General features: G+C 46.9%; 1 protein-coding gene across 1 annotated transcript in view; it reads right to left on the bottom strand.

Annotated features, from left to right (window-relative positions):
- Window positions 1-14,636, bottom strand: part of LOC135056945 (uncharacterized) — a 904,883-nt gene that overhangs the window by 765,200 nt on the left and 125,047 nt on the right. The gene's annotated exons all lie outside the window — the stretch shown is intronic.

Consider the following 14,636-nt stretch of genomic DNA (forward strand, 5'->3'; position numbering starts at 1 on the left):
TATAAACACTTTTTTTGGCAAAATATACATCACATATAGCTCCTGGGCTATATGGATGTATTTAACTCCTGCCAGTTTTTCTGTAAAAAGCGGGTGAAAAGGCCGCCGAGAAGGGGGCGGAGCCTATCTCCTCAGCACACAAGCGCCATTTTCCCTCACAGCTCCGCTGGAAGGACGTCTCCCTAACTCTCCCCTGCAGTCCTGCACTACAGAAACAGGGTAAAAAAGAGAGGGGGGGCACTAATTGGCATATATATATATGTATAAACTACATAGCAGCTATAAGGGAGAAACACTTATATAAGGTTGTCCCTATACATATTATAGCGCTCTGGTGTGTGCTGGCAAACTCTCCCTCTGTCTCCCCAAAGGGCTAGTGGGATCCTGTCCTCTATCAGAGCATTCCCTGTGTGTGTGCGGTGTGTCAGTACGTGTGTGTCGACATGTATGAGGAGGAAAATGGTGTGGAGGCGGAGCAATTGCCGGTAATAGTGATGTCACCCCCTAGGGAGTCGACACCTGACTGGATGGTCTTATTTAAGGAATTAACGTGATAGCGTCAGCACTTTGCAAAAGACTGTTGACCACATGAGACAGCCGGCAAATCAATTTGTGCCTGTCCAGGCGTCTCAAACACCGTCAGGGGCTCTAAAGCGCCCTTTACCTCAGTCGGTCGACACAGACACGGGCACTGACTCCAGTGTCGACGGTGAAGAAACAAACGTATTTTCCAGTAGGGCCACACGTTACATGATCACGGCAATGAAGGAGGTTTTGCATATTTCTGATACTACAAGTACCACAAAAAGGGGTATTATGTGGGGTGTGAAAAAACTACCTGTAGTATTTCCTGAATCAGATGAATTAAATGAGGGTTTCCCCCGATAAAAAACTGCTAATTTCTAAAAAATTATTGGCATTATACCCTTTCCCGCCAGAGGTTAGGGCGCGCTGGGAAACACCCCCTAGGGTAGATAAAGCGCTCACAAGCTTATCAAAACAAGTGGCGTTACCGTCTCCTGATACGGCCGCCCTCAAGGAACCAGCTGATAGGAAGCTGGAAAATATCCTGAAAAGTATATACACACATACTGGTGTTATACTGCGACCAGCAATCGCCTCAGCCTGGATGTGCAGTGCTGGGGTAGCTTGGTCGGATTCCCTGACTGAAAATATTGATACCCTGGACAGGGACAGTATTTTATTGACTATAGAGCATTTAAAGGATGCATTTCTATATATGCGAGATGCACAGAGGGATATTTGCACTCTGGCATCAAGAGTAAGTGCGCTGTCCATTTCTGCCAGAAGAAGTTTATGGACACGACAGTGGTCAGGTGATGCGGATTCCAAACGGCATATGGAAGTATTGCCGTATAAAGGAGAGGAGTTATTTGGGGTCGGTCTATCGGACCTGGTGGCCACGGCAACAGCTGGGAAATCCACCTTTTTACCCCAGGTCACCTCTCAGCAGAAAAAGACACCGTCTTTTCAACCTCAGTCCTTTCGTCCCCATAAGGGCAAGCGGGCAAAATGCCACTCATATCTGCCCCGGGGTAGAGGATGGGGGAAAAGACTGCAGCAAGCAGCCTCTTCCCAGGAACAGAAGCCCTCCCCCGCTTCTGCCAAGTCCTCAGCATGACGCTGGGGCCTTACAAGCGGACTCAGGTACGGTGGGGGGTCGTCTCAAGAGTTTCAGCGCGCAGTGGGCTTACTCGCAAGTGGACCCCTGGGTCCTGCAGGTAGTATCTCAGGGGTACAGATTGGAATTCGAGACATCTCCCCCTCGCCGGTTCCTGAAGTCTGCTTTACCAACGTCTCCCTCCGACAGGGAGGCGGTATTGGAAGCTATCCACAAGCTGTATTCCCAGCAGGTGATAATCAAAGTACCCCTCCTACAACAGGGAAAGGGGTATTATTCCACACTGTTTGTGGCACCGAAGCCGGACGGCTCGGTGAGACCTATTCTAAATCTAAAGTCCTTGAACACTTACATACAAAGGTTCAAATTCAAAATGGAGTCACTCAGAGCAGTGATAGCGAACCTGGAAGAAGGGGACTATATGGTGTCTCTGGACATCAAGGATGCGTACCTCCATGTCCCAATTTGCCCTTCTCACCAAGGGTACCTCAGGTTCGTGGTACAGAACTGTCACTATCAGTTTCAAACGCTGCCGTTTGGATTGTCCACGGTACCCCGGGTCTTTACCAAGGTAATGGCCGAAATGATGATTCTTCTTCGAAGAAAAGGCGTCTTAATTATCCCTTACTTGGACGATCTCCTGATAAGGGCAAGGTCCAGAGAACAGTTAGAGGTCGGAGTAGCACTATCTCAAATAGTACTACGACAGCACGGGTGGATTCTAAATATTCCAAAATCGCAGCTGAATCCGACGACACGTCTGCTGTTCCTAGGGATGATTCTGGACACAGTCCAGAAGAAAGTGTTTCTCCCGGAGGAGAAAGCCAGGGAGTTATCCGAGTTAGTCAGGAACCTCCTAAAACCAGGCCAAGTGTCAGTGCATCAATGCACGAGGGTCCTGGGAAAAATGGTGGCTTCTTACGAAGCAATTCCATTCGGCAGATTCCACGCAAGAACTTTTCAGTGGGATCTGCTGGACAAATGTTCCGGAACGCATCTTCAGATGCATCAGCGGATAACCCTGTCTCCGAGGACAAGGGTGTCTCTTCTGTGGTGGTTGCAGAGTGCTCATCTTCTAGAGGGCCGCAGATTCGGCATTCAGGACTGGGTCCTGGTGACCACGGATGCCAGCCTTCGAGGCTGGGGAGCAGTCACACAGGGAAGAAATTTCCAGGGAGTGTGGTCAAGCCTGGAGACTTCACTTCACATAAATATACTGGAGCTAAGGGCAATTTACAATGCTCTAAGCCTAGCAAGACCTCTGCTTCAAGGTCAGCCGGTGTTGATCCAGTCGGACAACATTACGGCATTCGCCCACATAAACAGACAGGGCGGCACAAGAAGCAGGAGGGCAATGACGGAAGCTGCAAGGATTCTTCGCTGGGCGGAAAATCATGTGATAGCACTGTCAGCAGTGTTCATTCCGGGAGTGGCCAACTGGGAAGCAGACTTCCTCAGCAGGCACGGCCTCCACCCGGGAGAGTGGGGACAGCATCCGGAAGTCTTCCGCATGATTGTGAACCGTTAGGAAAAACCAAAGGTGGACATGATGGCGTCCCGCCTCAACAAAAAACTAGACAGGTATTGCGCCAGGTCATGGGACCCTCAGACAATAGCTGTGGACGCTCTGGTAACACCTTGGGTGTTCCAGTCAGTGTATGTGTTCCCTCCTCTGCCTCTCATACCCAAGGTACTGAGAATTATAAGAAGGAGAGGAGTAAGAACTGTACTCGTGGCTCCGGATTGGCCAAGAAGGACTTGGTACCCGGAACTTCAAGAGATGCTCACAGAGAACCCATGGCCTCTGCCGCTAAGAAGGGACCTGCTTCAGCAAGGACCCTGTCTGTTCCAAGACTTACCGCGGCTGCGTTTGACGGCATGGCGGTTGAACGCCGGATCCTGAAGGAAAAAGGCATTCCGGAGGAAGTCATCCCTACCCTGATCAAAGCCAGGAAGGAGGTGACCGCACAACATTATCACCGCATTTGGCGAAAATATGTTGCGTGGTGCGAGGCCAGGAAGGCCCCAACGGAGGAATTTCAACTGGGTCGATTCCTGCATTTCTTGCAAACAGGAGTGTCTATGGGCCTCAAATTGGGGTCTATTAAGGTTCAAATTTCGTCCCTGTTGATTTTCTTCCAGAAAGAATTGGCTTCAGTTCCTGAAGTCCAGACGTTTGTCAAGGGAGTACTGCATATACAGCCCCCTTGTGTGCCTCCAGTGGCACCGTGGGATCTCAATGTAGTTCTGGGATTCCTCAAATCACATTGGTTTAAACCGCTCAAATCTGTGGATTTGAAATATCTCACATGGAAAGTGACCATGCTGCTGGCCCTGGCCTCGGCCAGGCGAGTGTCAGAATTGGCGGCTTTATCTTACAAAAGCCCATATCTGATTTTCCATTCGGATAGGGCAGAATTGCGGACCCGTCCCCAGTTTCTCCCTAAGGTGGTGTCAGCGTTTCACCTGAACCAACCTATTGTGGTGCCTGCGGCTACTAGGGACTTGGAGGACTCCAAGTTGCTAGACGTTGTCAGAGCCCTAAAAATATATGTTTCAAGGACGGCTGGAGTCAGAAAGTCTGACTCGCTGTTTATACTGTATGCACCCAACAAGCTGGGTGCTCCTGCTTCTAAGCAGACGATTGCTCGTTGGATTTGTAGTACAATTCAGCTTGCACATTCTGTGGCAGGCCTGCCATAGCCAAAATCTGTAAATGCCCACTCCACAAGGAAGGTGGGCTCATCTTGGGTGGCTGCCCGAGGGGTCTCGGCTTTACAACTTTGCCGAGCAGCTACTTGGTCAAGGGCAAACACGTTTGCAAAATTCTACAAATTTGATACCCTGGCTGAGGAGGACCTGGAGTTCTCTCATTCGGTGCTGCAGAGTGATCCGCACTCTCCCGCCCGTTTGGGAGCTTTGGTATAATCCCCATGGTCCTTATGGAGTCCCAGCATCCACTTAGGACGTCAGAGAAAATAAGAATTTACTTACCGATAATTCTATTTCTCGTAGTCGGTAGTGGATGCTGGGCGCCCATCCCAAGTGCGGATTGTCTGCAATACTTGTACATAGTTATTGTTACAAAAATCGCCCATCTTTGCAGAGGCTCCTCTGTTATCATGCTGTTAACTGGGTTCAGATCACAGGTTGTACAGTGTGATTGGTGTGGCTGAGCCAGCAGGAGGCTTCACTAATTTCTATGATGAAGCAGAAATTGTGAGGCGATCGCAATTTCTGCTTCATCAAGGGGGGAGGCGGCAGTCAGCATGCTAGGAAAAGGATTGCAAACGCTGCTAATTAGAAGCACCCTATTACAGAATCTTACTGACTCTCCGAGCCTTACATGACCAGGGCCCATGGTACCAGAAGCAGCTTCTGCCTCCTTACTGCCCTGGCTACATCCATCTGTTGATGAAGGACTGTTAGCCATACAATAAATGCCCGAGCAGTGCTTAGATGTCAGGGGGGAGACAGGGTGGGTGGCAGTAGTGCAGTAGCGGGGCTGCTGGAGGCAGTGTGTAAGTGAGTAATATTGTCCCCAATCAGCACTGAGGTGTCAGAGGGGGAGTGGCAGTAGTGGGGGCTGCTGGAGGCAGTGTGTAAGTGGGTAATATTATCCCCAATCAGCACTGAGGTGTCAGAGGGGGAGTGGCAGTAGTGGGGGCTGCTGGAGGCAGTGTGTAAGTGGGTAATATTGTCCCCTATCAGCACTGAGGTGGCAGACAGGACGAGTGGCAGTAGTGGGGCTGCTGGAGGTAGTGTGTAAGTGGGTAATATTATCCCCAATCAGCGCTGAGGTGACAGACAGGACGAGTGGCAGTAGTGGGGGCTGCTGGAGGTAGTGTGTAAGTGGGTAATATTGTCCCCAATCAGCACTGAGGTGGCAGACAGGGCGAGTGGCAGTAGTGGGGGCTGCTGAAGGCAGTGTGTAAGTGGGTAATATTATCCCCAATCAGCACTGAGGTGTCAGAGGGGGAGTGGCAGTAGTGGGGGCTGCTGGAGGCAGTGTGTAAGTGGGTAATATTGTCCCCAATCAGCACTGAGGTGGCAGACAGGACGAGTGGCAGTAGTGGGGCTGCTGGAGGCAGTGTGTAAGTGGGTAATATTATCCCCAATCAGCGCTGAGGTGGCAGACAGGACGAGTGGCAGTAGTGGGGGCTGCTGGAGGTAGTGTGTAAGTGGGTAATATTGTCCCCAATCAGTGCTGAGGTGGCAGACAGGATGAGTGGCAGTAGTGGGGGCTGCTGGAGGCAGTGTGTAAGTGGGTAATATTATCCCCAATCAGCACTGAGGTGGCAGACAGGACGAGTGGCAGTAGTGGGGGCTGCTGGAGGCAGTGTGTAAGTGGGTAATATTATCCCCAATCAGCACTGAGGTGGCAGACAGGGCGAGTGACAGTAGTGGGGGCTGCTGGAGGCAGTGTGTAAGTGGGTAATATTGTCCCCAATCAGTGCTGAGGTGGCAGACAGGATGAGTGGCAGTAGTGGGGGCTGCTGGAGGCAGTGTGTAAGTGGGTAATATTGTCCCCAATCAGTGCTGAGGTGGCAGACAGGACGAGTGGCAGTAGTGGGGGCTGCTGGAGGCAGTGGGTAATATTGTCCCCAATCAGTGCTGTGGTGGCAGACAGGACGAGTGGCAGTAGTGGGTGCTGCTGGAGGCAGTGTGTAAGTGGGTAATATTGTCCCCAATCAGTGCTGTGGTGGCAGACAGGACGAGTGGCAGTAGTGGGTGCTGCTGGAGGCAGTGTGTAAGTGGGTAATATTGTCCCCAATCAGTGCTGAGGTGTCAGACAGGACGAGTGGCAGTAGTGGGGCTGCTGGAGGCAGTGTGTAAGTGGGTAATATTGTCCCCAATCAGCGCTGAGGTGGCAGACAGGGCGAGTGGCAGTAGTGGGGGCAGCTGGAGGCAGTGTGTAAGTGGGTAATATTGTCCCCAATCAGCTCTGAGGTAGCAGACAGGACGAGTGAAAGTAGTAGGGGCTGCTGGAGGCAGTGTGTAAGTGGGTAATATTGTCCCCAATCAGTGCTGAGGTGGCAGACAGGATGAGTGGCAGTAGTGGGGGCTGCTGGAGGTAGTGTGTAAGTGGGTAATGTCCCCAAGCAGCGCTGAGGTGTCAGAGGGGGAGACAGGGCGGTTGTGCGCAGTGCAGTACCAGGGGCTGCTGGAGGCAGTAAAGAGGTGTATGGGTCCCGCACAGAATAAGTTGATAATTAGACTTAATGATGATTATGCTTCCTTATTTATAATTAATCCCTTGTATGTGATAATTTAGTGTTATTTGCTGTGTCAGCCTTTATTATTATTTATTATTATCCTTTATTTATATGGCGCTACAAGGGTTCCGCAGCGCCCAATTACAGAGTACATAAACAAATAATCAACTAGGAAAACAGCAACTTACAGTTGGCTACAATGTAGGACAAGTACAGGGTAAATAAACATAGCTACATCAGCAGATGACACTGGAATAAGTATCAGGTGGCAGAAGGCTGCTGGATTTGGTGCAGCTGAAGATTATTAAAGTAAGAAAAGGGTAAGCACATGAGGGAGGAGGGCCCTGCTCGTGAGAGCTTACATTCTAAAGGGGAGGGGTATGTGTGTTCTGTGTAATAATCCTGAAAGAAGTGCTGCTACCGATCTCATATCATTTGTAGTAACTTGGAAAAGATGAGATATGAGGTGCACTCTGGAAGCTTATAGGGGGTTAATCAGAGATGAACGCAGATGTGACATCACGCAGCCCCCTGGAAAATGGTCTCGGCTCGCCCCACGTTCACCCCTCAGGGATGCAACAGCAATGTGTTTGCGTGACTGCTGCGCATGTGCATTTTGCCACCACTAGCAAACTGCTGCGTGCCACTGTTGCAGCTGGGTCTGAATGACCCCCATAGGCTTTTGGCTCTCCTGATATGTATCTGTTTTACTTACCTGCAATACTAATACATAACCTGAATTGTTTCTGTGCTTTAAAGGATATTTTATCCATGTTGTGCAGAGTAAAGTATTTTTTAAGTTTGAAATACAGATAGACAAAAATATGTGTATTAAAGATATGAAATAAAGTCATTTAAAAACAAAAGATTTCCGTTGAGTCTTTTTATCTGTCTGTGTATTATCTTATTATCAGATAATTGTCGCTATGGTGACAGAAACAATTTCCTGTTAATGTGTCATTGTATTGTTACTTTTGTGTCAACATAATATCAGTGTTGCTGTGTATAAATATCTCTGGTGTGTAAAGGTGGGTACACACGCTGCCATTGTGACTGTGCCATTTCCCTTGAACTGGCCGGAGCCCAGAACCACCAATAATGACTATATGTACTTGTGATTTTGGCTATGTCCAATTTTGACAGCTCATTAGAATAGTGAGGTGACATTACAGGGGGGGTCTCTGTGTAAATAAATAGTGGCAGACATTTTATATCCGTGCATTTATGCGGAGTGGGGGCGGTGGCCTGTCAGGAAGCTGCAATTACATTTGATTTCCATAATCCCTTTAGCTGCGCGTGTGTGTATATACGTGTGTGTGTTTGTTTATATATATATATATATATATATATATATATGAATCCAAAAAACACGGCACTGAGAGATAATATGATAAAAAACTGTATATATTAATTAACGTTTCGGGGCAGCAAGCCCCGTCCTCAGAATGAACACAGAAGCATAAAGACAAACTTACCCCCTTAAGTAACCCACCGTGCAGCGCCGGTCCCGCCGTCTCCCGCTTCCGTCACCGCATCCCATCCACCCAGCTGCATCCGCCACGTCATTTCCGGGCGCAGGGCTGGCGGTTGTCTAGGGAACGTGAACATGCGTTCCACCTAGGTCCTGTGCTGCGCTCCACGGCTCCTGCACACGGGGGGGGGGGCTTAATTGTGGAGGAGACTGCAGGGAAGAAGAGAGATAGGACGGGCCAGCATTAAAATCAAAACATAGGAAAAATAAACTAACAAGAATAAAGTACAATTAGAAAAACACCACAGTGTACATTAACAACACAATGCCAAAAAAAGGGGAAAAGGACAACGATGATTTGCATGAGCTCCTAATATACATCTAAAACAACCCTCGTTAAGCTATCTGATACAGGAGAAATTATACCCATGGAGCAAAAAGTACACGTTTAAGCTAGTGAGTTCCAATTAATTTTCTCATTGAGACCCCCTGGAGATGAGGTCCCTAGTCTAGTAATCCATCGAGCTTCTTTAATCCATAAGGTTTTGGCTCGATCCCCCCCCCACGGAGTCAGAGAGGGACGTGATCAATCATGACGTAACGGAGGGATTCTAAGGGATGTCCTGCCTGCTTAAAATGTTTAGCAACCGGCTGGTCAACCTGTTTCCCCTCCAGGATGAGTTTAATGGCCGACCTGTGGGCAGCCATTCGTTCAGAGAATTTTCGAATGGTTTGTCCCACATAAAAAAGTCCACACGGACAAATAATAATATACACCACATACGTGGAGGTACAAGTGAGGACAAATCTGATGCCATATTTTTTCTCTTTGCAGTGGGGGTGTTGGAAGGCTTTACAATTAAACATAAAATTGCAAATGGTGCAACCACTGCATCGGTAGCAACCCGGGGCTTTGTAATGTACGTTGGGAATTTTAGAGATTCCCATACCAGTGATGTCAGTTTTAACTACCCTGTCTCGGATATTCCTCCCCCGCCGAAATGCCATCATAGGGGCGGATTGGTGAAGTCCTTTCAGATCAGGGTCATTGGCCACTATGGGCCAAAGTGCCCGAGTGGCCCTTCTCATGATGGGGTTGGAGGTGGAGAACAAACAGGGGAATGGAATTTTTTGTTTATTGGTCTTCCTAGCAGATTATAAAAGCCTCTGTCTAGGCATCTGCAAAACCTCAGTCTTATATGACTGTAGCAGGCCATTATCATATCCCCGGGCCAAAAACTTAACTCTCAGTGAATCAATTTCCGTAGTTAAAACCGATGGATCACTGACAATGCGTGCAATACGCATCATCTGGGAACGGGGGAGGCCATTCTTAAGGGGCTCAGGATGGTGGCTAGAAGCCAAAAGCAGGGTGTTGCGATCGGTGGATTTATGGAACACATTGGTAATCAAAAAGCCATTATCCACTTTGATAGCAACATCCAAAAAATGTGCTTCACTAGTGCTGCACGAAAAGGTAAATTTTATAGGGGAATCCCTAAGGTTGATATCTGACATCAATTTCCTAAATGTACTTTCCCCACCTGTCCAGAGTAGAAAGACATCATCGATATAGCGACAATACATAAAAATATTGTCGCTAATGTCATGATTGTTAAAAAACAACTCATTCTCCTGAATAAACATGTAAATATTGGCATACGATGGGGCCACTGGGGACCCCATCGCACACCCCTTGAGTTGTAAAAACTATCCGTCAAACAGAAAGTAGTTCCGATGGAGTGTCAGTTCAAGCAGAGTAAGGAAAAGGTTATGGTCAAACACATCAACAGGGAGGTGCAAATTAAGAAATGCAGCTACAGCTGCCATGCCCTCAGCATGAGGGATCGCAATGTATAAGCTGCACACATCTAAGCAGCAAAGTAATGTCCCTTCCGGGAGTTGTCCAAAGGATCTCACCAAAAGAAATAATCACCAGACAAAAAATACAATCGATTAATACTGGAATTTTTTTTTTAAAAAGAGTTTTTATTACAAGGTTTTTGTATAAAATAAACAATCGATTGGGCACATATCAAATTGCTTAGATGATATAACAAGGTGACCTCCTCACCTAACGGTGTGAGCTCGAAGGAGGACACTCGAAACAACAGGACAGTGTACAACAATCGACGAACTCCCACGTCTGTTCTGTATTTTTTGTCGGGTGATTATTTCCTTTGGTGAGAGGGTTTCTCTATAGGTCCAATTGGGAAGGTACCTAGTGGAACAGAACTCAAGAGAACCTGTCACCATACTCTGTGAATTAAATATTATTTTATCACTGTATATGTTTTAGCACACTCTGTTTTCCTGTCATATATATATATATATATATATATATATATATACACACACACACACACACACACACACACACACACACACACAATTTCCTAAATGTACTTTCCCCACGTGTGTGTGTGTGTGTGTGTGTGTGTGTGTATATATATTATTATTTTTTTGTTTAAAATAAGTGATGTCTCTTCAAAGGATCTGTTTATTTGTTGTTGTTTTTTTATTTGTAGGTGAATTAGGGTTGTTGTATCTAACAATAAAAAAAAACTACCTGACCGTTGCCTGGAGATGTCCATGTATGAAGGTATGGGAGATACCTGCTGCAGTCCCTTCTACTTACATTTGGGAGGTACGGTTGTTTTGGGGGAATCAGCAGCAAATATTAGATGATACATTGGCTCCATAACATCTCGCTGACCCTCTGATTTTTACAAAAATATGTTACACAAAATGCCATTTGCATTAACAACCATTAATCAATTCTGATCTGGACTCAGTGACTATGAGGAGAACAAGAGCCTTTTTAGCAAGGACTATGCCAACAGTAACCAGTAGAGGAACCAGGCGTATCTCACACAATATCAGTGCTGTCACCATACATTGGGGAGAGAAGATAAAGTTCAGATTTTTGAACAGTGCTTTTAGAAGGAACACAAGAAGTACATAGATCACAATGATCAGAAAACCGGGACAGTGAGCTCCAGAAACCAACGCTGTGGTATGAATGACTTCAATAGAGGTCACTTGGAGCAAGAGACTAAGGTAAGGACAACAACATTTTAAACAACAACAAAAAAATGTTTGAAAAAAAACCTAATTATACATTTAAAAAATGAGGATCGTCCAATATAGAGGACTATGTACTAAGCATGTCTAAGTACGCACCACCGGACGACACGCTGGAATTAGAGGAGGGGGTGGGCTGTATGGTACTGGTGGAAAACAGCTCATCTGTTGAGTAGGGTTTCCCTGCACATAATGCATGGGTTGGGGATGTCTGTAGGTGGGTGTGGGCAAATTTGGGAGACAGCACCAGGCAGGTGGTGGTATCTCACATGCCTCGACAAGAGATTTGTCATTTGTGCATGAGGTAGCATCAAGAACCAGATGCTTGTAGATCTTTTGATCCTCCTTCATCAGTTGCATTTCTGCCACAATGTAATTGCCAAAAGATTGCTCTAAGTCCTGGGGCCTATTAGGAACCTCCTCGGTATGATTAAAAAACTGTTGTGTACAGGGTGGGGCAGAACTGAGTGTCTGGATGACCTCCGCTGTTTCGGGGGTCGTGGCTGTGGAATTGGGTTGTCCACTTCAGTTGCCTCACTCATGGAAGGCTCCACTTCCAGCTTCGGTGTAATATCCTGCAATATAAAACAAAAATGAACTCCATGTAAAAATGTGTGTGTACAATACAATACAAATGTGTGTGTACTTACCAGATCCAGACTCTCTGATGCCTCCTCTTCCACAAGAGAGGGAGAATACGAAACCAGATTACACTGTGACCTTATCCTTGGCTCTTGCTCCAACGTGAATTTCACGAGACCATAATACCACAGTGTTGGCTTGTAAACCTCATCCGTCCCGGCTCCTGCATGTTGCGATTCCATGTACTTCTTGTGCTCCTACAAAAGTACTAATTTACCCAATTTAGGCCTGCAGCGCTGTTCCTGGCTCTAATGTATCTGATCAGCTGCTCATATGCCAGATTCCTATTTGTCCTGTTGGCATAGTCTGCGCTTTTTATGTGTCACAGGTGTCAGGTCTCTGGTTTTGTCTGTCCCCGAAGGGGGCACTAGTGGGTCAGTGCTGATGTGGTGTATAAAACGAGGAGGCTGAATAAAAGTCCTGTGCATATGCGCTGATGTTTATTATGTCACAGAGTAATTGAATAATGGATGGGATGAAATGCAATAAATGATAACTTGAAAGCCAATAATAACAGGAACGCAACAGTCACTGGTAACAGAAATAGGTAATAATGATAACTTGAAAAACTAGTTGCAAACAGTACTGTAATTATGGCTGAAGAAAATAGAACTCCGGTAGTTTGTAAAAAGCACACAGTTTCTAAAGCATGAAAGTTCTTTAGCCTAGCATGGCACAGGCAGGAGACAGTCCTACTCAGCAAGAGTGTTAAATTCTGGATACAATGCACGGGATGGAATGCTGTTAATTAGGTGCACAAGTTTAGCAAAGAGTAACACCTGAGGAAAGTCTCTCACTGCAGATGGAAGTAGTGATCTGTGGCTGGAGTCTGAAGCAGGCTGGTAGAATGAGAACTGAAGACTTGAACGAAGAAAAGCACAACAGGGGATCCACTTGGAGACAGGAACACGGGAACCTGGAACACTAGTACACCAAGTGTGACTCATCCGAGGCGATGAGACTGAGCCAGGAACTGGAGTTTATACCCCTTGCTCTGTGATGATTGGATGTTGAATTTCTGTGAGAACACACCCCGCTGGATTGGGTGTCTGGATCAGCTGAGCAAAGGTGTCATGGTGGCACCCATGCCGGACAAACGCTGGCACACAGCGGGGCACACACTGGACATAGTTCAGAGGTACTCGGCGACATCAGTTATGGCGCTTGCGGGCAGTGCACTCATGCAGCCGTGACTGGGGCCATGACCTCCGGAGGTCTGCACACCAGCGCGCTGGTAAGTGAAATGCTGCAGAACGCCAATTCCTGACAGTACCCCCTCCTTTATGGGTGGGCACCGAACACCCCCGTGGCTTGAAAGGAAAGAGTCTATGGAAAGATTGGACTACCCGTGAAGCATGAACGTCAGTGCCGTTGATCAAACTCCTCTCCTCAGGACCATATCCGGACCAGTCAATCAGATATTTTAGACGACCATAGCGATGTCGAGAGTCCAGGATCTTCTCCACCTCATATTCCACACCCCGATGAGTCTGGACTTTTGGAGCTGCCGGAAGAACTCTCTGGAAATGATTCAGAATTAATGGTCTAAGGAGAGAAACATGAAATGAGTTGGGAACTTTCAGAAAGGAAGGTAATTTCAATTTATATGCCACTGGGTTGATGACACGTTCTACTGAAAATGGACCAATGAATCGTGGAGCGAACTTCATTGAAGGTACTCTAAGACGGAGATTTTGGGTAGACAGCGAGACCTTGTCTCCTGGCTTTAAACTAGGAACTGCTTGTCTTTTTCAGTCAGCAAAAACTTTGTATTGATGGTATACCTTTTTGAGAGATAAATGAATCTTTTTCCAGATCTGTGAAAACTTTTGAAGAACTGAAGAAGCTGCAGGCACATCTATGATGGGTAAATCTTGAAAATCCGTAACTCTAGGATGTTGACCATAAACTGCGAAGAACGGAGTGGTATCTGTGGATGTATGGTAACAGAAATTATGAGCAAACTCTGCCCAAGGCAATAAATCTACCCAGTCATCCTGTGAAGAAGAAATATAGTTTCAGGAAGGTCTCAAGCTCTTGGTTTACCCTCTCTGACCATTTGTTTGAGGTGATAGTGGAGAATTTGTTTGATTTGTAGCGCAGAACACAGAGCCCTCCAGAAATTTCATTAAGGAATAACTGCGCCAATTTTGGAGCAGAGGGCAAGCCCATGAGTGGAACGAAATGAGCCATTTTTGAGAATCTGTCGACCACTACACAGATGGTATCATACCCTTTTGAAGGAGGAAGGTCAGAAATAAAATCCATCGGACAGATGAGACCAGGGACGACTTGGAATAGAATTTGGCAACAGTTGGCCCGTAGGGGCCTGACGAGGAACCTTGTGTTGAGCCCACTTGGTACATGAAGCTATAAATTCTTGAATATCTGCTTTCATATGAGGCCACCAATAGGTTTGAGACAGAGACTTAAAAGTCTTTAAGATTCCAGGGTGACCGGTAAACTTGGACGTATGAGCCCAGGACAGAAGATTGGGATGAAGCCCAGGAGAAACAAACATTTTGCCCGGAGGTGGAACTAAGGATACATTGGTAGCGGCAAACACAACAGGATTCAGTAC

The sequence above is a fragment of the Pseudophryne corroboree genome, chromosome 3 (genome assembly GCF_028390025.1).
Source record: "Pseudophryne corroboree isolate aPseCor3 chromosome 3, aPseCor3.hap2, whole genome shotgun sequence".
Classification (NCBI taxonomy): Eukaryota; Metazoa; Chordata; class Amphibia; order Anura; family Myobatrachidae; genus Pseudophryne; species Pseudophryne corroboree.